This window comes from Anser anser, assembly GCF_964211835.1.
Source record: "Anser anser genome assembly, chromosome: 4".
Classification (NCBI taxonomy): Eukaryota; Metazoa; Chordata; class Aves; order Anseriformes; family Anatidae; genus Anser; species Anser anser.
Genome location: NC_139724.1, coordinates 49,162,927 through 49,189,240, shown reverse-complemented (window position 1 = coordinate 49,189,240; position 26,314 = coordinate 49,162,927). Strand labels below are relative to the sequence as shown.

Here is a 26,314-nt window from a genome sequence, read left to right as displayed (position 1 = left end):
AAAAATAGACTTAATCATTTTTTGAGAGGCAGTAAATTACTGAAGCTGAGCTGTTTTCCCATTTCTGCATGCCCTTGTAGATATCACAATGCCTCAGTAATCTCAAAAATAAACATTATTTATCTACTTCACTGAAAAGAAGATCTAGAAAATTCTGACAGATTATCCAGTAAGCAATAGGTTTATCCATGAGCAATAGGTTTAAAACCAGCTGCTCAAAGAGAATAAAAATCTCACATATAGCACTTGTTGTTGCATTAGGTACCATATGCAAGTGTTTAATTTAACATTACCTACTTTGAAAGCCAGAACACAGCTTCGTTGTCAGTCTCTTACTATTTGGCACTGTTTCATATTATTGCCTTCCAAATACCAAGACGATGTACATGCGAAGCATTATATGCCTGACATGCAATTATTCTGCTATAACTAACAAAATAAGTTGGCTCTGTGACTGTTGTAAGGATAATATTGAACAACATTCAGTGCTTCCTACTGATGAAAAAAACAAAACAACCAACCAAACAACAAAAAAGATTGTTATTCCTGCAATTCATTTCCAGTCAGAACAAATGTTGTATTTTAGAAACTGCAGATACTTGAAGCTTTATACAGCTTTAGTAGAATTCAGTGTTTGAAGGTAAGTGATAAAATAATACTACTGCTACCTTACAACAACAATGCTGAGACAATAAACCTCCTTGATGAAAGTTTTATAACTTTGGACCTGAATTTTCTCTCCTTCAGAGAAAAGAAGCTACAATTGATTCAACTATGAGTTTGCCCAAGTGCACTTGCAGCACTTGATACAGGAATTTTGGTTCAGCTTGGAGTACCACAACATAAAGTATGTTAACAGCAAAAATGCTGATATACTTTAAGGTTTTACAATTAAACAATTAACAACATTCATTCGGTAGTAGTGCCATTATAAAACACTTTGTATGAATATAAAGGCATACGTATAATTATGTGTAATACCTGTCACCCACCTGTGAGAAATATGTGTAAGGAAGATATATTCACACTGTCCAAAGCTGGATAAAGAGGGCCCGTAAGAGTTGTGTTGTTAAAATAAAGATGGGAGTTAAAGGTGTAAATCAGAAGAAACGTTCATGCTTAGGAAATAGCTTGAGAACAAGTGTTAATAACAATAAAATGAGAATGAAAAAAAGACACTGGACAATGCAAAAGTGAGGGTGTTTCTGATGTAGCATTGCAATAGAGATAACGAGGAATACAACCCACTACAATGGTAGTCTTAAACTGAAGTTTTAAGCTAACTCTGACTTTTAGTGAGAGGGATGATGTAACATGGCCACATGTAAATGCCTGTTAGACTGGATTCTACCACCAAGTTGTCCTTTGCAATTCTGTTTCTATAATCTGAATTTCTACTTTGTATATGTAAAGTAATCTGAGAGTTCTACATAAGGTAGAAGACACAAAGACAGTTTCCTTTAGCCATAATCCATTTTGATGGATTCTTCTCTTCTGGATATAAATGTATATGCCAAATCTTCAAACGTTTTCAGATGAAACACCTAGTCCTGGATAAATTCCTTGATGAGGAGTAATGTCATCCGTTGTTTTCAGTCACGGAAGTTATCTTGTCCAGTCTCAGTATCCGGAGTATCTGGAGCTGCAAAAAAGCTGAATTTCAAAAGATATATTTGGTTCATTACATTCTGAACATCTGAACAGTTGTACATTTTGATGGAAATCAGAATTTTGAGCAGCATTCTAAAAAATTGGACTAATTTATATATTTAGGTACAGATTTGCTATCTCATTAGACACTTGAATTCAGTATATTTTAAAAGTGTCCATCTTTTTTTTTTTTTTTCCTTCAATCGGTCTACTAAATCTGCTCTAAATGTGTAATAAATACCTTCTAGGAGAGAAATACCACTCAAAACCAAGGCATTAATGTTGAAAGGGGAAATACAAGACTGGAGGCAGTTTATTAAGGGAGGTATTCCTGGGTCTATATAAGGAACAACGCATAATATCATTAATGTCTTCTAACAAGAAGGTTTGGATACCAAATCAGTGATGTTGATTGATAAGTGACAGCACAATATTTGGGAGTCATTATGATCTCAGAAAGATCTCAGAAAGGAGTAAAATAGCCAGATAACACTGGATTGCTTTTATAAAACAGAGAAATAGAAACAAGATAAAATTCATTAACTTTGAAGTAACACATTTAAGAAGTAACATGCAAAGAAATTTTGCCAGCAGATACTGCCTCACCAGCTGAAAGCAGCAGAAGAAAAATATTTATATATATGTTTTTGGAGACTCAATTTGAGCTCTGGTCTTATTTGGTCTTTGGCTTTAGTGTTACTACAAAGCAAATACGTACAGGCAAAGAACAGGCAGTTTCAGTGTTGTGACAGTAAAGTACAAAAACCAAAACAAAAACAACAACAACACAAACAGCAAAAAAAAAATTGCTACCTCGCAAAAGGTTTTGCTTGTTAGTCCTGTTTCAATTTTTGTTGAACATAGTCAATTTTCTATGCCATTTATTACAAACTAGTCACTGTTTTTACTTTTATCATACTAAAGTCTAGAACATAATCTGTGCTTTAAATATTCAGCTTTCTCTTCTGATGATTTCACAGTACCATATTGATTTATTGTGCAGTGCCTGCTATTTGGGGCTTGTTTTGCACTGTCTATGGCATATTCTCATAACTTTTAGTTAAGACATCTTCTAGAATGTGGAAAAGAAAATTAATGCACTAGAGCCGAATGTCCTGAGGCAATACTTTGTGTGTGTGTGTGGCATCACTTGACATCTACAAAGCAGAATTTTTCGACTACACCGTAATAGTGTAGTTGCTGTTCACGTTTTCATTAACAGAAGGTTTTTGAAAAACTTTGAACCTATTGATAAAACAGTTCTTGATTTTTCTGAATGTTTAGGAAAGTGTGCTTTCATTAAAACATTTAAACTAAATAAAAAACATTTAAGAGAAAACTGTTAAGAATAGGTATAAAAAAATAAAATAAAATCTTAGAACTAACTAAGTAGGATTTAATTAACACAGTCAGATGGGGCTAGTCTTTTAACATTTCAGTAGAGAAAAAATTAGAATCTTCATGTAGATGTTTTGTTGCCCGGAAAGGTATTGTGAGTATTGTATTTAGGTCTGAAGAACCTTAATTCTTCAGATAAATACCATTTAGGATGCCCAAGGTCTAATTCTAGTTCAGGTACTTAAGGTATCGGAACTGTTCCATTATCTGAGTTCTTCAGAAGCAGGTTTTTTTTTTTCTTTAGGCTAAAAATAAATGTATTGTTATCAGAGCAATGTCCTTTATTGGTTTTGGATTAAGTTATTTTGGGATAAATTTACAGATATTCTGTGACATGCAGATAAAAAGCATTCAGAAGCATCTTGAGTAAAATCTATAGACTATAGAATTTGTTTCTCTCTCTCATCTATAGTAAAAACATTTGGTGGGGCTGGGGGGACATGAAATGGCAGAGAAAAAGATAAGAGATGTGCAGAGACCTTCATGTTTTAAGTTATGGACTTCTGGCTGCAAGTAGACTTTTATATCCCAAACTCTAGTATACTACACTATTCTGGAAGAGAGAAGGAATGTTCACCTCAGCACCCACAGAAACAAGGCACTGAACGTACATAGAACTTAGATGTGGGAAGAGAAGAGGACAGATAAAATACATTTCTTACCTCATTACTTTGGATTGAATTGTAAACATTCTTTCAGCTATCTTGGACACAAAATTTTCATTCCTGTATAAAAATGATTATAATGAGCTTCTCATATGTTGCATGAATCGGCCAACTACGAGTTCTACAATATGCTAAAAGTTTAGATATATATATATATATACTTGAAGCATATATATCTGTTGACATATATACCCATAATTTTTCATACCTAGGCACACACTTTGTTATGTTGATTTAAGTTAAAGACATATCTGTTTCAGAATTTGACAATTATAGACTTAGACTGTTCTTTGCCAAACTTACATAATTTCAAATACAAATGATTCTGAGCTATAAATGCCTCCAAGACTATCACAGCTTCTGACATGAGGAGCAAGACGCTAGTCATAAACCAAGTGAAATATTAAGTTGTCTGAGCTTTTTACTGTTAGGATGTTAATAACCTTCCACGTTTAGTGCCTTTTTGCTTGAAGTATTTATCTTCCCATTTTCACTTGGTAATGTTTGCAACCTTAAAAGTTTTTTTTTTTTTTAATTATTATTATATTTTTACCAGTGTTGAGAAGGGATTGTTTCTCTATGGGAAGGACACATGAAACGACCTATGAACAAAGAAAGATTTCACCTTATGGCAATTGCTGCCACTAGGAAGTAAAATTTACTCTAATAGTATTTTATTTCTTTTTAAGAGGAAAATATACTTCAAAATTGGTAGAAACAATTTGCATAATACAGTTTGGTTTACAAAAGGTTTTGATACAAAACAGAGTACTAACGACATTAGAAATAATTAGCTCCAAAGTTGACATACTAATTGAAGTCACAGTTTCAAAGCGTGGGAGTGAGAATCTGTCTGATTTCAAGTCAGGGGTAATAGAAAATTCAGAACAGTAATCATCTTGGAACATACGTATTGCAGTTAGGGCTGCTGGCTATGAGAGCAAAAAATGGTGGGTTTTCATTAAATATTAATGACGTAAGGAAATAAGAAACTTAAAAGCATAGAGGTCATGCACTCAGGGAAAAGAAGAATTTCTGTTATGAAATGAGCTAGTCCAGTGGAAAGCTAGAGAAAGATTTGTGTATCTTGGTAAATCAAAGAGCATTATTGAAACATTTATAGGAAGACGATGTAATTGGCTGAGGCAAAATAGATGCATAAAGTAAAGAATTAATCATTTTAGGTAGCAGAACAGTGTGAGATAAATGTGGAAATAGGCAAAAAATCATCTGTGGGACAGGTGACCTGTCTTAGAATAGAAGGCTAAAATATACGTATTTCGATTATTCCAGCAAAACTAAGACCAAAAAGGAAGATGACAATCTAAAGATGTCTTCTTTAAAATTGTAACATTAAGCAATACAGAAAGGGAAGTATTATTTAAATTCAGAGATAATCTTAACATAGAAGAACTATTTATAATATGGTATAGTATATATGAAAAGGAGATAGTTGATTTTACAAAGAACATGAAAGAACATGAAAGAACAAGGCTTCTAAGCCCATTTATACATCTGTTGGAAGGAGAGAGATGTAAAAACATTGTAGATGAGTTCTGTAGATGTGTCTGAACTTCACATTTAATGCTTAGTCAAGCAACCCTCTTGTACTCTGGAACTGAGCAATACAACTAAAGTAACAGCTTGTGCTTAAGTCCTTGACAGCTCTAGTTCTTGTTACTCTTTCTTCTTCCCCTTGAACCTGATACTTGAGTTCTAATTCTGAGAGTAGGATTATGACAATCTAGTTTCTTAGTATCCAAGATGCTTGATTTGAAATGGCAGAGCACTTGAATAGAGTTTTGATCAGACCAAAGAATAAACGTCGATTAACTAGCTTCCAGACAGAATAATTCACACTTACTGCAGGAAGAAATTCAGTCTTTCACCTGTTCACTTACATTATCTGCTAGTGAAGGAGACTCATGCTGTAACAGTTTCAGTAATAAATCGCATGAGTACAAAATCGCATAATTCTATCATTATGAGTAAGAAATATATATATACATACACTATCACAGATAAAGAGAAAGGAAGGAGCTAGTAATTGCAGGAAGAACAAAGTGGGATAAGAGTGAAAATTATTTTATTTATATCTGGTTCATTTTGCTTATCCTTTGTTACCCTCCAATCCCCAAATCTGGACACTCCACCATATGGCTTGATACATATATAAATATTTTCAAAATACAGATTGTGTTGCAATTTTCTGTCTAGCTTAAGAGATCCTACAAGGTGGGTAGAGATTATGGATTAGTTTCTTTTTTCTTCCTGTTTTTATTTATTTTAAAGCAGATGCTCAATAATTTCCCCAAACTTATAGGAAGTTCAACATTAATGAATGAGAAGTTCTAGGAATGCCTCTCAAGAGGCTTCAAGAATGAGATAATCCTATCCTCTTCCTTCCCAAGTTTAGCAATGTCTTTGAAAATTATGTCTGCATTTCCTACTTTTAGTATAAATTCTTACGTAGAAAACAATTGTTCTCATCTAGCCTGCTTTGAAGATGTTTATCTGAAGAAAATTATAGTTCTATGAGTTACTGTATTTTTTTCCTTATTACTTTCTAATTATAATGCAGTGTAAACTACAATACAACAGTTTGCTGGCAAAAACCATTGCTTTCTTCAAATTGGGCCACTATTTTTTTTTTGTTACCATCCCATTTATATCCACCCACTGATCGCTGCTCAACTATTTTTCCCAACAGCATGTACTTCAGCAAATACAATAAACACACTGTAATAACCTGGAATTAATAGGAGTGCTGTCAGTTAGATTTGTGAATTTCTGCACTGAAGTTAAAGATAAAAGTCTTATATATACACCTAAAAAGATTTGTATACAGGTGCAAGAGGAGATTCCACACCTGCCCCCCCCCCACTTTACATCACAAGACTTGCAGAAGCACTCATGAGGATAAGATTGATAGTATTTGATTCAAAAAAATAGACATATATAAAGAAGTACTTAGATGTAAAACATGATTTATTAAAGTCAGTATTTCAGAAAACTGATTTACTTAAATAGATATTAAACACCAATAAAGTAAAGTAAACATTTAGGTAGCTGGTTTTCTATAAAAACAATGTACACTGGGTAACCTATGCCACATTAAATTGTCTAGCTTCTGCTGAGCATCCATACTTCCCATGCAATTATACAAGAGGGCTTAAAGACATTAGAACAATGAATAATCTAGCTCGTAGTTATTTTAAATGTCTATCCGCTCCCCTTTATGAGCTTGATGAAGGTCTGATGATCTGAATGCAGCACTAATTTAAATTGGATAGAGGGGATGATGAAGCAACTCTGAAGTTAATAGGATTTTACATGCTTTACTGAGAAGCAAACTTGAAGGTAGGTGATATAAACTGAGAGCACGCCTCCTCAGAGACTACATGCTGTCAGCAGAAAGAGAGAAAGCTATTTTAATTGCACTAGATTAATCTTCTAATTCACAAATTTGATCCTGGAGTCAACAATACAGTTATTAATGGTCCTACTCTGGATTAAGCTATTTTTTGAGTAGAACTGTACATCTGATACAGGATCAAGTTGGAACACAGGAGGTCGCTGCAAATAGCGCAGATAGAAATAATGTTATCCTATAAAGATCTAGTTATGAGCTAGTTAAGGGACGCAAGTTCCAACAGCATATATGGCAAAGGGACACTGAAAAGGGCTGTGCATGCTGCGATGAAGTTTCTTCCAAACATCTCTGCAACCTAGCTCTAGCACATGAGAAAGAAATATAGTACAAACAGATATTGCTCATGGTGAACCTACATCACTGTAAATGGAAGCCATAAAGAAATGTCTCCTTATTCCCCTAGCACCTGGATGGTCTGGCTCTTTTCTACTTCTCCAGAGAACAGCCGATTTAAAAATAATTTCTTTAACATAAGAAATTATAATTCTTCAGTTTTATTTTTGTGTTTAACCCTCTCCCCCCCAAGAAAATTGGCACAAAACATTCCTACAGAGCAGAGAGACTGAGTTCAGAAGAGCTAACACAGAGCTCTGATCTATTATGAGACTTGCATTCTTCCCCTACATTTTTCTTTCATACTGATTTTTTAAGTTACTTTTAGAGTTTCCAGGCTTTTCTTATAGTGTCTAAAAAACAAGAACTTTGATTATTCTCACATTATACTAGACATTCTCATCTGGTTCACATCTGTACTAGAAATGCAGTGCCCTCCACTGGATGGAGCATACTAGCTGAATCCTGACAAGAGGACAGAGAAAGTTATTTGATGTAGCTTGCAGCTCTGATCTGCTTTGTGTATTTTATCCCACTATGCCTGTCAGTTGGAGGTGAATTTTTTTTCTGATTATTATTATTTTTTTAAGTTAGCATTACATTCATTAACTCTTCCATTCCTAGTAAGGTCTTATGGACAAACTCAAAAAAGGGCATAAAATCCAACCCAATTTTTCTCAAGCCAAAAGAACACTAATGTAGACCACCTTTTATTGCTGAAAAGAGAGATGTGTATTGGAAATTCATTTTCTATTGGTATTTGTTGTTGTTTCTTTTCTGTCTTGCAAAAGAGCAGTGTTCCAGATGAACAGAGCTGAATTCCTCAGTTGTGGAAGGATCTAGTCTATTCCTTCGGTGTAATAGTATTAAAAAGTGAGCCTTTTTATTCTGCTACACTTACTTAGAATTAAATCTATTTTTTTTTATTTTATTAATACACTTAAGAATATATAAAGCAATAAAATATAGATAGATATCAATTCTAACTGATTTTATGTAAAATTCTGCAAAGGTAATTTTGGTGGTATAAGACAACAACAGTTAGATTACAATATTGTCAAGTGAGAAGTTCAAAGTGTTAAAGCTGCTATTGGGATACACAAAAAAGAAGAACATGTCTTTCAACATTTCGTCTCTCAACTTACATTTTCCAATATAAATATAGCTCTGGTTCTTTATGAAGGATAGCACACAACATTTTGGATTCAGTTTACATTTCTGCAAATTATAAGAGATAGAAGCAAGCCAACAGCAAAACCTTGCAAGATGTTGTGAAAATTAATGGTTTGTTAAAGAAAGTTGCCTTAGGAGATGAAAGAGAAAACAGAAGTATATAAAAACTCAGGCTATTGTATTGATATGGAAGTTAATGCAGTCCTGTGATGCTGTCATTGTATAAAAAGAAAGTGGCACCTCAGAGCCATCAAAATACAGAATTCCACCCCCCCCCCCATCCCCAAACCATCAGATATTTCAAGACATTTGCAGCATTTTAAAATTAAATTCAACTGCAGGTAAAATGCGTCTTGAATGCCTACTTTCAACATGAAGAAAAGCTTTGTTGGTCACTGAAACAGTCAAGCCTCAGTCTTGGCATCTGATATATCAAGACAAATGAAGCATATAGATCCTTCCAAAGCACTTAGAAATGGGGGGGGGGGGGGAGCTTTGTGACAAAGCAACGCTGCCATCCAAATATGATCAGCTAATATATATGAGGTACAGGTATGTTATTTTTCCTTCCCAACAACCACTATCCAACCCATTGAATTACCTTCATTGCTAAAGCATGCATATACAATTTCATTGTCTATATGTACTTCCAGTTTACAATAACTGAGTAACCCTTACGAACTCCTTGCTGGCATCTGTCTGATTACTCAGTCCTTAAAGGCCTCCCCATTGTGTTGACATCTAATTTCTTTACAAACAATTTGTATGTCCTCTAAAGCAAATAGTACTGAAAACAGTGATGTGCAAATTACTAGGCTGGGTTATTTCTGAAAGTTAGAAATGAAATAATAGATTTTTTAAAAAATAACACACTATTTGAACCTCAGGGAGCTCTGAATCCATGCTTGGCTTTTTCAACTTTCAGCAATTATCATTGACTAGCCCATTGGTCAAGGTAACCAGTACTTTGGTGAGTACCAAAGTTCTCTGCAGTCCTTCCGATGACCTTTTGCTGAATCTCCTGAATACTGGTATGTATTTGAGGCCATGTCCCATAGTTACTCGCGGTCACAGGGCTTTGATCACTAGGGTCTCTAGTTCTTTCTGTGGGTTTTCAATGATGGACAGAGAGCTTCTCCTAAACACTACCACCTGACTCAGAAAGAACACCCAATGACCCAACCAAAACTCCAAAGTGAAGAGTTGTTTTAAACCAGCCCATTCTCCAGTTGGACAAGGTATCACTGAAAGATATTTAAAGATTTGTGTTTTTTTTGTTTTGTTTTTAATAGAAATTCATGAAAAAAAACCACTGTCTAACAGCAGGTAAAAACCCAAATTCTAATGCCAATGGAGACAGGAAATGACTATCTCCATTGGGGTAATGGTATTCTGTAGCCAGCTTCCTCTTCTTAAGCAAGATTTCACTCGCTCTCAAAAAAATATCAGTACGCACAATTTCACGAATAATTCATAAGATTCTTCTCAATAACATTTAAAATGCACCTGAACTGTATATAGAAATTTAATGTGAACGGAAAGTTATATGGTATTTAGCAGAGATTACAACTGTACATAGTTAATAACTTGACTATATCTTGTCAGACAGACATCACTGCAATGTTGTCTAAGTGCTGATCTATCCCATAAATGAGCTTTAGTGAGTCTGAATTTATTTATATTTACAGTGTTCATTGCTCAAAAATAACTTGGAAAAAAATTCCTTACTTGAATCATAACTGACAAAGTTCAAAATCTTTAAGAAAAGAATTTCAAATTGGTACTTTTATGTTTTTACACTAAAGTTTAAAGGAAAAGTGACATAATATTATAAGTTACACACAAAAGATCATTCAATTTTAAACAGATGTTAGATTAAACAAAGGTGTAGCAGTGACTGAATCTAAATAGTTGAATTCATACAAATATGAATTTATATCTATGTATTTGCACTCATGGTTTGCAGATCAATTTGTGTTATGAGTCCTCTAATAACAAATACTGAGTACATAAACAGTTTTAATTCAAGCAGAATCCCCCTTCCACGCCCACTCATTCCCATACCCCAGTGAATTATGATTTGACAAGATTAAAAATATCCAACAACTTGCTTTTATATATGGAAGTCAGAAATAATTTCATCTCATATTTACTCATGTCCTTGTTCACTCACTCATTGCTTGTGCTGTGTACGAGTAAATGTTAAAAGCAAAGCTATTTTTTTCTCGGAAAGGTAGATGAATAATAAAGCATTTATGTTTTAAGTTTTTAAAGAATTAACAGAAAAACTGGGCAAAAACAAAGGTTGATTTCAAGAACAGACGTTTTATCAAAAAGTTATTTTTAATTGCTTGGATTTTTTTATTTTATTTTTTATTTTTAAGTCTCCTGAAATACATATTTTTAATTTGATTATCTCCTGAAGACTGTTCAGTATTTCAGACTCTCTCCGGTTAGTTTTGATCTGTCTTCAACAACAATGGAATTTTGTACCAGTACACCTAATGCCTCAGTTGTTCCAGTTAAATATCAATTAGACTCCATTACCTAATTTGACAGCTAAAACAGGTAATCAAGAGTAGCAAGCCACAAAAGAAACAGTTCAGCTGATCTGTGTAAGTAAGCCAAGTCTCCCTTGGGGAAGGAGATGAGGGTAGAGAGCAAGATATGACAAAATGAATACCTTGGAACTGAGGTTGATGGAATACGAATCACTAATGGCACCATCACATTAAGAAGTTAAAGCAGCTAGTAGCCTAAATTCATTCGCTGCTCTCATTAGCATAATGTGGTTGAGCTGATTTTGCCACTTGACAATTCCTTATTAATGTAGAGTTAAATTACCTGTCATTTCACCAGTTTATATCAGATAGTTTGTAAACAAAGAGAAGACAGAATAAGAAACAGGGCTATAGATTGTGTCTTTCCCTTCTAAGACCCAGTCGTCCCCCCTCCCCCCCCACAACAACAAGAACAAAACCAAACAAACAGAACAAAACAAAAAAGCAATTTGCCCATTGCAAAAAGCAGAGGGCACAGTGCTGTGAGACAACAAGCACAAGGTCATCACAGGATCTGGAAAACTATATAAATCTCTAGTGCCTGTCTATTATTGTGATGGGATCCACTTAAGTACCTAAGAAAACATTTTTCTCCTGTCTTTAGTGATATCATAGACTCTGCTTGAAATTACTCCACTTTATTTCACAAAAAATACAGAAATGTTATTTAACAATAATGTATTTTTTCAGAGGAAACAGGTTTTGCAACATTTGCTACAATATTTGAAACAAATATTGAAGGACTGTTAAAACAAAAAATTTGAAGAGAATATTTCTCATATTTGAGCTATTTCTCTGATCCCTGTAGAGCAACATTCCTCAGTCAGAAAGGTCACAACTACAAATAAATCTAGACTGTCAACAGCTAGAGCATCATGCTGATAAAAGGAACAAAACAATTTATGGAGTTACACTTCTCACAACAAACCTTCATCAGACTGTCATCTATTTAACTTCAAACACTTCTTTGTAGAACATCATTTTACTTTGCTTCTATTGTGAGGTTACCTTCAAGTGCCCATGGTGAACTTTCTAGTTCGTGGAAAAAATAAATCAAGTTTGGGGCATCTTTGATCAAGGTAAGTCTTTCATGTTGGTTATCCATGTATTTGACTGTCAGTTCAACACTAAAGTGTCAGTGAAAAAAATTGTATTATTGCTTTAGTAACTGATATAGATATTAGTCAGATTTTTTAAAGGGTTTAAAACTGAAATTTTCAGATAGGTTGTCAGGGAAAAAATGCAAGAGTTCTTACTATTTTTCCACCTTATACATTAGTGTAGCATAGATGCTCTCAGTTTTTCTTCCTCTTAGCTGCTTTTAATTACAAAACTAAGTTTTCTACAAAATGAAATTTTCCATTTGTTACTACAATGCTATTCTGTTTCTACAAGTAAAAGAAGTGATTGCAGTATGCAAGTGCTGGTTAATGAAATAATTATTCAGTGACTTCTCTAGTGTGGATTTTCCTGATGTTCATAATGAAAGTGATATTTTTAATAGCATTTCCCTTTCTGGAAGCAGAATTTATTCTAAAGAAGTTTTTGCTTATGAAGATTTTATGATAAATCACATTAAATTTTTGGTACATTATAATTAGAGCAATTATTCAAGGTAGTTCACAAAGTCCTAACAAATAGATGATTTCAGGATTTAAGTGATGTCTAAAACTTCTTTTTCTGAAAGTCCCATAAATTCTTTCCAATATTCAACACTTTACAGCTCCTGATGGTTGAGTAACCACATCAAGCTTTTGCATAGGTGATCTAGTCTAAACGTTCTAGGCATAAGTTCAGTCCTTTTGCAAGTAGATAAAACTCCATTAAAGTTAATGAATTTCTGCTTGTGTTGTCAATAACTAGTAGTGTTTGTAACACCAAGATTTCACTTTTCATTACAGAACAATTTGGATACTTCAAGAGGTGACATTAAGTCTTTCAGACAGGATAACTGGAAACCCATTAGAAAACCTCTCACATTATGCTCCCTATAATGTATTTTGTTTTATTTTATAGCAGCAAGCTTTTACAGTATGAAGTGTTTTGCAAAATTTTAGAGTAATTGGATGCCTAAATCCACATTACTGACAAACAGTCTTTGTAAGTGTAATTAACTTCCAGAGGACAACGCAAAAAGCACTTCTGAATCTAAAATTATTGGACTTAACTGTTTAAAAGACAACTGCGTGTTTTTTTTTTACTGCCCTAGATGTTTATGAAAAAGTGAAGTTTTATAACCTGCAATGATTTTCCTTTAAAAAGTTGAAAAAAATACATTTAAAAAATGATCAATATTTTATGCTAACTTACCTCAGTCTCAAACTATATTTTGTAAGTCCGTCTAATTGAATACAAATTTGAATTTTGGCTTATTGCTTAAGAAAATGAAGATTATCAATCTGCAATTCTCACCCAAAGCTGGTGCCATTCAAGCATGCAAATATGATTTGTGGTGGGGGAAAAAGTTATGATATCCACATACATATCCATATCATCCCCAGAACTCAGGGAAGGAAGAAATAACTGTCACCAAGAGCATCTTACATGTTTAAAAGGGATTAAATTTCTCACTGGAGCCTGAAGATCAGCAAGGGTATCATAAGATAAATGGAAAGCAAGTGTCTAAAGGCCTACTTTATGTTATTTCTTAAAGGGGGAAAAAAAGTGATTTTTAAATCAGTCTTAACTGGATAGAGAGATTAATGCATTAATCACATTTAGATGATCCTAGCAAATGTATCTTTTATATCATGCCTTATATTGACAAATAAGTCCCAGTGACTATCACCTCATATCAGTATAAATATGCTGGTCATAGGAAAGGAAAAGAAGAAAAGTAGCAGCTGCTTTGCTTGAATGGAAAAGCTGTTTCTAAGCTAGTGGAATATTAGCTAGTATTCTTTGGCCAGCTATCAGATGTAGATGTCAGCGCATGATAAAACCTTAGATGACAGCATTTTTTGACAAGAGAACTGTCAGAGGCATTTGCTAAGTAAGGTGTTGATAAGCTAAGACAGTGTGGGAAAAAAAATCATTTTAAATGGAAACCCTGCAGAACTCCAGGAAATGGATTTGCTGCAAAGGCTACAGGAGTGCAGTCTGCCTTATGACTACAACCTCAGATGAGATACATTCAGACATGAGAAACACTGATGAAGTGAATGAACCAAACATCCACGGCAAGTCAGATCTGATCTTGGGGAAGGAAAAATATGTAAGCACAGGCTTTTGTTTTGTTTTTAGAAAAATCTCCTCTGAAGATTTATAACTGGGCAAACTCTGTGATTGCAAGAAACAAAAGATAGTATATATTTTTAACCCGCCCTGACTTAAGCATGATTTCACCTGGACTTACATGAGGTATTCCTTACCTAAAGGTAAGGCAAATCTATGGACTATATTAACTGCCCAGGAGTTCCAACAGCCTACATAGAAGGTGTGCGTTCCTTGTTTATAAGTGTGCATCACAAGGATCTGTAGAGGGAAAAAAATTGTTTTGGTGACTCTGAATGTCCAGGAAAGTTCTGACATACAGGGTGGTAAAAAGCACCAATGGACTTTGACAGCCTTGAGGGCTGTTTGCAGTATTTTAATCCTGTTTGTCACAAAGAAATTAGACAACATGATATTGCAATATTTTATTTACTTGAAAGTTCTTATACCTCACCAAATATTACTTGAAGTAAGAGACAGCTTCCACTGTGCTACAGCTAGGAAATGTCACTAAGAATTAAAAGGGTAAATTCAGAATGAATGATCCTGACCTCTTTAGCTTGAAAGTCACATATCAGCCTATTGTCAATACAAACTACAGTACTCATTGATACTCCTGACCTGTTATGGACAATGTTGGTCAGTCATGCTGAACTGTTGTCTGGTCCTCTGCTGTAAAAGGGGGAGACTTATTTCTTGCCATCTTTGCCTCTACAGAAAACAGATTCTAAGGGTGAAGGAAAAAATCATTCAGTATGCTTAACTCTATGCATCATATATGCATCTGGAACAGATATTTTCCCATCTCCAATTAGATGTACTATGGAAATGAATGATCTGCAGTAACTTCTAGATGTCAACCAATCAAGAGAAATACCATTTTGCTGTAGACTTTGTAATGTTTTAAAATAATTTATCTTTACATTGAAGAGCTTAGTTTCTGGAAACTTCTTTTGAAAATCATTTATCAGAAGCATTAGCAGCAATGGTAAAGAATTTAACTTGTAGCCTTTAACATGATTTTGCTGAATATGCTATAGGCTAGAAGGCTTTATAGGACTATAACTCACTTTAGAGTGTTCTTTCAGAAGCAGCTAATGATTAACCAGGCCATTAACAACAGAGCCAGAATATTATTAAAAGAGAAGGTAAGAATAGAAACAGTAATTTACTAAAATTTTAATTATAAATTACTTTACCATATCTTCCATTCATTTTTAAATTTTTATAGCTCGAACATACTTCTAAGTAAAAAATAATATGGTAAGATGTGGTATATACATGCATTTTTTTTTTTTTGGGCTTTTTTTTCAGATAAAAACACAGTTAAATTCATGGAACTCAATGTTAAAGGAGAATTTTACACTCCATAAATGTGGTCAACCAGATATTAGTACATTTTGCAAGAGCTATAAAAATAACTCCTATAAAGAGTGGCTAGGAGAGACTCCTACAATTTAAATTGAGTTGCTTTACTCTGAAAGTTACTGATACTCACAAAGCAGATTTAATGCGTATTTTAGAAATCACAATCATTTCAGCAATTTTAAAGGTATAGTCTTGTTACATTTTTTATTTGATGAAACAACTGCCAGCCTTTTTAACACCATACTACAGAGCTTAAGCAACTTTATCAGGAATGAAAGTCATTATGATACTGTAGATAAAGATTTAATGTACTAATCTAAATTAAATAAGTAAAGCATTTCATGAGCAATTCATAGAACTTCTGTTTAGCTGCGATGTTTAATGCTAAGTGTTTCAGAAATTGAACTGATTTTGATACTGGGGTACTCTAAGTTTGAGAAGACATTAAGATCTACTGAAATTCTCAACATAAAAGGGTTTGTATGTGTTACTGTATTTGTACTTCTTTCCCAATCAATCATTTCTGCATTTGAGTAAGAGACTTCACTGCTAACATATTAGTAGTGGCTTGGCAGAAGTCCTTTATAAGTATACCCACAGCATTCTGCAGTAGGTACATTTCAAATACAGGCAAGATGACCTTACAAGACAATGTCAGCAGAGAACAAAACTGATGTTTTATCACTCTATCATGTTAGCAGTTAAAAAACACGTATGCTACTTTTGATAGCAAGTATCTCTCTTCAAACAATCCCTCTTTAAGAAAGAGCCAATGAAGCCTGATGACAACAGGAAAGCCACAAACTCTCTTGCTTTTCTTCAGCTGCTGCATAACAATTTAAAATACCATTTTACTCATTTACTGTAACATGGAATGTGTAAACAATCATTTTATTTTCCAGGATTTAAAATTTTTGGAAGATGATAATATCTTTGCTTTCACTACTGATTTGAACAGCTCAATAAAGAAATCAGCATTTTTCTCCTCCATCACAAAGTTGGCAGCACCTGTCTGACCCAGACCTTTCCCATATCACTAATGACCATACAATTAAAGAACCAAGCCACAAACAAACATTCAATGATAAAAGCTGTAATAATTACAGTAATAAGCAGAATATTGTCATTCCCCATATTTATACCTGAATGTGATATTAAAAATGAAAAAGGAAATTAACTCAATTGTTTCACCTGCAGAGTTGTGGTTGATGGACCGCATAGCATGGTCTAGACTACTAGGGTTGAACTGTTTTGTGCTTAGATCACTTATCCAGTAGGCCCAACTAATAAGTTCAAAAATGACATTTCTACCCTATTTTTCTATAAATCTATGACAAACTGCCAGAACTCAGAAGTAAGAGAAACACTTAGAAACCAGCTATAATGAAAAGAGCACAAGAGCCACTTCATAACTGAGTGAAAGACAGTAATAATCAAATGATGCGGAGTATTTTGAGCTTCCCAAGGAAAACAACAGTTTCACAGTTTCTTCTTCTCTGTGACAGATATTTAAATTATTTAAGTTATTTAATCTCAGGTTTGCCTCATTTTAGATGAATTTGATCTCAGGTTTACCTCATTTTAGATGAATTTGAATTACTCTTCATACCAGGAGTTTGTCACACTTGCAAATTTGTCCACAAAATGCATCTAGCAGGATTGTCGAGTATCAGTAAAGCTTAGAAGAAAGTTCTAAAACTAATATCCACTAACTTATTTTAAGGTTTAAAACAGTTTAAGCATTCCTCACAATTTCCATTTAATGTATTTGTTTACCTATGTCTTGCTGGGTACTCAACCACTTGTTTAGGGTTTTATCAAACATACATTAACTCTTGTGATATTATCACAATTAAGTTGTTATTGCAACATTAACATTGTATGTAACTAATTAGTCAGAGAGACCATAATTTAACAGTACTTTATCTTCATTTTGCAGCTTAGTCAACAAATTAGGTTACTAGAGTTTTCCCATACAATAAGCCTTTCAGTTCACTTAGCCTAAGCAAGTGACACAGATGTTAATAAAAAATTATCTAGACTACTACAGGTAACTTTCAACTGGGATTCTGTATACTCAGATTATATTCACAGTTTCTTTCCAAAAAACCATTCATTTTTTCTTCATCACTTTTACCATTTTTTTGTTCAAGCTGGTCTAACAAATCATACCTGATTTTAGCTGAGGGCTTTAAACCATACCATCATATACTTGAAGGTGGCTACTTGCTGTATGACCCTTGTAAAGTTTCATATTTTGTAAAGCCTTCTCTACAGGAAAAAGAAAATTAACTTTTAACATTTCACTTACCTATTTCAGGACATAAGTAGATAGCTGCAACAAAGTTGTATCTCAGCAAAATTAACATTGAATACAGCAAGAAATGGCTAGCATGTCCTAAATATGAAAGAGCCTCTGCTTAATTTCTCCCCTCCCTTTTTTTTGCCAACTTTTGATGGTAAGGACACTCACATTTGAAAGAGAGGAAACAGACAGGCAATTGTTCCCCTTACCAGCGTGATTTACAAAAAGAGACTAAATGTGTCAGCTGTTTCCTGAAAATTGGAAGCTACTGGGCCCCAAGCTAGGCCAGCTGTAGCTAATTCAAGGAGTCATGAATGCACAAAACCAGAAACTGCTGCTGTAAATGGTGAGCATATGGGATTCAGCTCTCAGGTAATGAAGTCACAAGGCAACAGGATTTTGCTGTACAATCAGGTGCACCTTCACTGATTTCAGGCCCATTTTTGCTTTCTCCAGTAATGAATTTGATTGCCTCAGTGCATCTGAAATTTAGGAAGCCATAAACCACTATTAATTTTTTTTGTGTATGTCAATAAATTGCTGTTTACACCTCCTGTCTCCTTCTGTCCTGACTCATCATTTTGCATGCCTACCTCAGCTGATCAGCAACACATTATAGGCAAGACAATTTCCTAGCCACCTCATTGCATAATAACAGATCAGCTCTCCAACTCAATTGCAACTTATGCTGTATAAGCAAATCAACCATAGGGCTGTGCTTTGATATCAAGCTGTACCAGAATATAACGTACTAGCAGATATTTTTTTTTTCACTCTTTGCAAGTCAAATATACGAAGTTTATATATGAAAATATGAAAATACCTTTTTCTTTTTCACCTTGCATTGGTCAGGCTGGTCTCATCCCAAATCCAACAGCTTGTGCATTTTTTAAATAACCTGTGATTTATATAATAAAAAAAGGCTTCCTGACAAATATTCTTGTTCCTTTATAATGTTTGTTCAAACTCAATGTAAATCACATCTAAGCAGCAAGAACCCTTTCTTTCCTTACAACCCTTAGTATAAAATGTAATTTTTATTTTTTACCTTGAAAGAAGCTCCAGTCTGAATGACACCTTATTCCAGTCTCTGACCTGCAGCAAGAAAGCCTTGCTTGTAGTTTTCAGAAGTCTGACAGTTAATCCTTTCATTGCCTGGTTTCCACTGACAGTCTGCTAAACACACACAACTATAACCTGGCCAAATAACGCCAGTGTGTCTGTAATGGAATGAAGTTATAGAGCAGAAGGTCAAATACCATTCTGTATTTTAGCCATGAAATGACAGTAATGAATTATTAGCTACTCAGAAATATGTATCACTGGGATCCATAAAGGTAACCCTGACTTTAAATGACATTATTAGCACCGCTCTGCTTTTGGAAGCTTGCCTGAAAAACACTTCCAATAATAATTCCTTCATGTAATTACTAGAGTGCACTGATGGGTGAGCATATGTTGATTTACACTTATATCTTGGATTCATATATTTCATACATTTTCATACAAGTCTTATATCTAGAGAAAAAACAAAACACCACAACATTCAACAATTTTCAATACAAGATTTTGAACAGTCATGTAAAAGAAAACGTATTTTTGTTTTCTTATAGCTTACTCATAATACTATCCATATCCAACTTTATTTTTCTAACAGACCAAAGTGTGAGCCATTGAATAATACACTGCAGTGTTAATATTGAATAATACATTGCAGGCAATTAATATCTCCTTCATATTACAAGGCTGAAATTATTGTCATTATTGTTTCTACGTACCCCGAATCTGCATAATGCAACCTGCAAAGTCTCATGAGGTCAGTAGTCAGAAACTTGATTTGAAGAATCCAGACTTCTGGGAGTCTGCAGGTGCATGCCAAGGTGATTATATATAGCTTAATGTATATGCAAGATGCACTGCTGTTGCACAGGCAGAGATACTGCTAGCATAGCATACTTAAAGCACTGGCAAGGAGCTGTACCCTGACTTGCAGGGAGTGCCTGTGCAGTACTGCATTGGTGAAGCTATCTTGTTCTCATATGAGTTTCAATAGCTTCTTGAGATCAGCCAAAACCTTGTCTACAGTTTTAGGGTTAACATATATAAGAACCATGTAATTTCACTGAGATAGTTCCTCAGCTCTGTAGCATATGAGGAGCATAGACTTTTCATATGTTAAAGGGCTAGAGGCTGCTTCATGGTCATCAGCTAGAATTGTTCAATTGCTTTGATAGGTTATTATAGGAACATGAAAATTCTTCCATAGGAAAGAGAATTCATAACTGTATGATCTAAATATACCTGCTGCCAGCTTCATCCCAGTAAACTCCTCCAGCTGAGAGAAGCTCTAACACTTTGACAGAAATCTTCCATGAAAGCCCCCTATTTAACCACTGGTAATGGTTAACCATTATTTCATTCTCTTGCGCTGATAAACTCCCAGGTCATGGCAACATAGCTGTAGCAGATTAAGGTCTTATAAATCCAGAGGACTTCAATGTACAGATAATCTGCATTCTAGGATCAACCATTGCCAACGGGAGACTTTTAAACTGGGATAAAGCAATATGCTCTCTCATATTCCTTTGTGGTTAAACCTCAGCAGAAAGGTTCAACACTTATCTCCCAATCAACATCAGGGAAGTTATATGGGGTCAGCCTGATAAGAAAAGCAAGCAGTGAGTACAAAGTTGATTTTGCAAAAGAAAAAAGGAAAGAGGAGGGGGAGAGAGAGAAAAGGGGGAGAGAGAGAAAAAGAATTCTACAAAATATTCTGCTGTAATCAGTTGGTATTCATAATATCAAAATCCAGTAGGAGAACTTCTGTAGATACATTTTAATATAATCAAATATACACATTGCACTTCTTAATTGTGAAAAAGAAGCTATTTGAGTTCTATTTTGTAACTGAAATAAAAACAGCATCTAATTCTGTCAACACCAGAATATCTTTAAAAAATTATCCTTGTCTGGGAATGTGATTATGAGTCAAAGCAGAGATACAAAATGTGATTTAAATTGACACAAATACTTGTATATGGGAGTTCAGATGTTCACTGAAAAAAATGCTCTGTTCACATTGATTATCACAGTTTAGCAAGGATATTCAGTACAACCAGAAGAAAGATGCAGACAAGCACCCACAAATGCCAGTGCTATAGCTCAGTAAGCTGAGATTCTACACCAGTACTTTCCAGGGTCTGAGGGATGCTATAATTCCTTCGTTTGTTCGTGGTTTATTATATATTGCCGAAAGTCACGTTCTTTTTAAAAAATTATGTTTCTTGGCAGTGGAGGGTAAAGTTTCCTGCTCACAAGCTTAACTCCAACGAGGCAGAAGGAGAATCCATGCCTGAAGGTTGTGGGTCCTCTTGTTTACAAACCATTTAGAATTGCATTGTCTTTTAGAAGATCTGTTTGTTTGTTACTCTGCTTTCAGAGCTGCTTTATTTTTGCTTGTTTTCTAATAAAGTCAAACTTGAAAAACTGGAAACTTGAAAACTGGAGAAGTGTGCTCTCTTTTAAAGAAGATGGTGCAGTCTCTGCAACGCTCTGACCAACATGATTTTGCCAGACAGGCAACAAAGATTAAAATTAACTCACTGTCTAAAACTGAGTTAGATGATCCGAGTGACCTATAGAATGCATATTAAAATTTCTGTTTGAATAGCATCAGTAGTTTCAATCTGGTTTCATTCTTGTGCTGCAAGTGACTTTAAGAGATGATATATTTCTCTTGTTTAGTGGATATCAAGTAGCCACTAATCTTGTAATCACTCATAGAGAAAGAGGTGTCCTGAGTCTCCATTCAGTTTCTGTAGATTAAGTTAAGATTAATTCTGTGAGACTTTTCAAAAACTGGACAGCTGCAGGGAAACTTGTGCTACTCGTATTGCGCTGCTTGGCATGCCTGCACTGGGTTTACAGCAATGTTTGCTTTACAATGCTGCCAAGTCCAGCTGTTTTTATGACTAACAGATTAATTTTAAAAATGAACAGAAAAAGATAAAACATGTCAAGGAACTGATATTTTGATTAGGGCATGGCAGTTCAGTTTGAAGCTGTTCTCTTTGCATCCCCAGTCCTGACCTATAGCATCCCAAGAGCTGAACAGAGCTCACTTTGCTCCAAAACCCACCACTAAATATATAAATCTGTCCATCACAGATGTATCTTATCACAAGCAGATTACCGTCTATTCTATGAGGATCAAAGCCCCTCTACTATCCTTAAAAAAAAAGTTTTCATCACTTAGACTAAAAAAAGTCTTTAAAATAACTGTTTCTGAAATATATGGAACTATATTTTTATCCATCTAAGCAGGACACCAACATAAACGCTCATAGTTTGTTTTACTGCATTCTTTTGAAAAGGCCATGTGCATAACCTTTCTTGATATGTAAAGCCAGCCCACTCTCTTGATCACTCTCTTGATTCACTGGAGAATATATCTGGGGCAATATCAATCCAATGTCAACCAAATGGGCAAAGGAGAATAATAATAATGAAAAAAACAACAACACCAAACCAGCCAAACTAAAAAGATCAAAAGCCCCCAAACCTAACACCTCTGCACACCTGTTTAGAGACCATCTCACTACAGAACAAAGCATTCTGTATGTTTGGTTTCCTTATCTACTGATTTTAATTAGAAATCAGGACACTTCAAACGGCTCTGCTTGCCTTCTCTAGAAGTGTAGCCACAGTGGAGGCTAAACCTGCGCTCCTCCTGTGTGTCTGGTTACTGCTGATGAGAAGCTCAGAAGTCTTCCTTCTGGTCAGTGACAGGAGAATCTTTCAAACCTGGCACAGATGCTACCAGGATTGTTCTTGGTGGTTTCTCTCCTTCCTCACCAAGCCCTGCCACCAGCAGGGGAAAGTGATGCTCTGAGCATTGCTCTGGGAAAGAAAAAAGTTTAAAGAAATGATGATGACACTTTCTCCATCTTTCCTTCTCAGATCTTTTTTTCTTTTACATTTTTTGTTTGTTTGTTAGTTTGTTTTTGGTTTTAGCACAGTTAATCTCACAGGTTGGGGGGAGAAGGATACATTTTCTCATTTCAGTAACAGGCAGCTAGCCTAATCAGGAAGGTTATAGCCAAAAGAACAATAATTGAATATATATAAATTAATAATGTAGGTGAATCTGTGCTCTTGCATCAGCCCCTGAAGCTCAGATTGTAGCTATACCAAAGTCGTAATGGAGAAGCAGCACACCTCTGAAAAAATGGCAACATCATGGCCAATCTATGTTGTTCTGTCTCTATGCTGGATTTCCTCAAAGTTAGTCTTGAAGACCTTCAGACTAAATACAGGAATCTTTCTATCCATCTTTATGACATAGTGATGAGTGGCACAGAAAAGAAAACTGCTTAGTGCTAAAAGACAGCATCGGAAACAATGAAAAATAAGTAACTGAAACCAGAGAAATATTAAATTAAAATATGTCCAAGACAGGCAGGCTCACACTTCCACTCCAGCAAAAATATGTAAGCTTATGTCCCATCTTAAGAACAATCTCTTTCAAACCTGTGTCTTGCCACATTCAAGTTCATGTACAGGAGCTCTATCAACAGCCCGAACCGTATCTACCAAATCCACAATGTACATTCTTTAAGCAATATGTATTCTTTCTTGCAGCGCTCACGTCTGACCCTATTACCAATGTGAGATGTAGCCATAGCACATCTGAGGTAGCTGAGGTGCCAGCTACTTAGCCACCTGTTGGAAAGAGAAATCAGCTAAGCAAACCAAAATATCAACATTTATTTTACTATGGACAAGAGAATAATACATGAATGTTAGAAATAAAAAAATACTACTACTAAAGAAAAAGATTTGTATACAGCATGCATACACATGAAAATGTTCTTGTGTAAATATCAGCACAACATATGTTGCTTTATTTGTATGTTGTGGGGGAAAAAGAATAAAAACTCAGGAAGGGAGAAATTCAGTACAATGTATGAGTAATATGAAGCCATATAAGATTCTGAGAATACATTATGCAAATGTATTGTCAAAGTTTTTCACCCTGCAGCAAATAGCTTTGTGCTCATTCTGTTCTTCGCAGTACAGTACATCTGCACTACTGAAAACCTTACAGCCTTGAAAATAATATTTCATTCTCCCTACTGATTTTGAACATCAAACATCTTGTGACCATTTTTGAAGGGCTAGGTTCTTCCACTTTATTTCTTGCTCAGATTGGTTGGTTCAGACTCTTTCCTGAATAACAGAATCATAAGCCTGGGGAAGAAATCATGAAGCTGTAAGCTCCAGTCCAGCCTGGGTTCAGAGTGAGTACAACTCATGCCTTTGAAAGGTTAAACATACTGTTTGCACCTATTTGTCCCAGAACCGAACACCGTATCACTACAGTTTCACTAAAATAAACAAAGAATTAGAGCATCTCAGTGCTGCTGGGGCACCTAACAATTTTCTTCATATCTTAGCTGATATGCAATGTATGCTTTAATTGGTGCATGTCTGATTCCAGAACACTGTGCTTTTGGTTTTTGGTGCACCTTGCACAACACAGTCATTTATTTGGCCACAGCTGCATCCCTTTCTGTCATTCAGCAGGTGCATTCAAGACTCATTGACTAGCCAAGTAAAAAGTCTTTCAAAAATATTACCAGTTTTTAACAACTTCTGCAACCCATCCTCCATTTTTCACAGGGGAGAGAGGGCAGGGCAGCAAAGCATGAAAGTTTTTTCCCAAGAAGATGCCACCTCCTGCAGCCTTTTACAATCTCTCTGCTCTGTAAATCAGACAGTTTTTTAAAATCTCTATTTGAGGTATGTCTTTTTGCTACCCCTCTCTGCCCTGGTCTTAAAAATGCCTGCCTCAATTCACTCATCACAAAGTATCTATAAGCCTATGTAATTTATTCCATAGAGTACACTTGCACTATAAAAGTTACTGTAAAAAATGCACATCTCTAATATATTACTTCTGAACAAAACATGTCATTCTTACAGGTAGAATTAGTGACTACCCTGTAACTTTTGCAGTTTTGTGTGGTCTAAGATTTCCAATTTATTTCTTTTCAAAGACATGTCTTTTATCCTGTATCTTCTCTATGCAGCTGTTACATCTCCTGCAAGAATCTTAGAGCTTTTTACCCAGCTTTCATATTTGTCTTCCTTTCTAACCTGACACCTTGAACTGCTAGCTGTCTTTCGTGATCCAGTGGGTTCCCACAGGACCATTCAATGATGAGTAAAAAGCTAAACTGTGATGTGACCTCTAGGCCTCTTCTTCATTTTCCTGCTTGCTAGCAGGTTGTTCGTGCAGTTTGATACCAGACAGAAGGTATAGCTGTAGATCTATTTTGTGCTTTGCTTTTCTCCCCATATGGTACCATTTTTATATTCTTTTCAAAGAAAAATAAATTGTGCTCTAACAACACATAGGACATAAAGAACTTGCCTGGAAATGTGTGTGAATTACATTATGGAAACACTTGCAGAAATGATATTGACAGATCATACTAGGGAGAGAGAAGAGAAGATAGTTGGCAAGATTTCCTAACAGATAAAACAATGTCATTCCTATTTGTTATTGTTTATATATCTAAATATTTTTCTATTCTTCTTTGTATATACATCATAGTAGAGACAAACCTGGGATTTTTTTTTTTTTGGTCTAAGTTTAGAGAAAAATGCAAATGAAACCAAGATGGATTTTGCCTATTTATATGACCGAAGTTCTTTGTTTTCTGATACTCAGCACTATGTTGTCATATCCTTTACTGCCCAAGTTAAAAAAAAAAAAACAACCTTCCACAAGACCAATGGGGCTGGAAACCGTACTGGATCAATCCCACTATGAGTCCTTTGTCAGGCACTTGGAAAAAGAGAAGTTCATCAAGCTGCCCAGAATGCAGAATTTCCTCTAATATTCCCTAAATGCCATTTAATGTCCTCTAAATGTATCATTTTTTAAAAATCCCCTTCATCCCCACACCAGAAAAAAAAAAAGTCTTAACTTGCTGACTGTTCAGAAAGGAACATAATTTATATGCCAACTCAATATATGTGACAGCTTTTATAATTGTCATTTTTATTGCCATAAACATTTTAAGAATATGAAGATAAGCAGACTAAAATTAGAAAAGTAATTACTAAGAAAGGAGGAAGTTATCAGAAGTTATTTTAAACCAGATTTTGCTAAACTACAAAATGGTCAAACAAAACTAAAAATGCTGCT

The 26,314-nt window shown here is 34.8% G+C and overlaps 1 long non-coding RNA gene across 1 annotated transcript; it reads right to left on the bottom strand.

The window, feature by feature from the left end:
• Nucleotides 1–445: 445 nt before the first annotated feature.
• LOC310899608 lies at nt 446–20,597 on the bottom strand. Its single transcript, XR_014584423.1, has 3 exons — nt 20,401–20,597; nt 18,106–19,319; nt 446–1,653 (listed from the first exon to the last, which is right to left on the bottom strand). It is a non-coding gene; the product is annotated as an uncharacterized lncRNA (long non-coding RNA).
• Nucleotides 20,598–26,314: the final 5,717 nt, after the last annotated feature.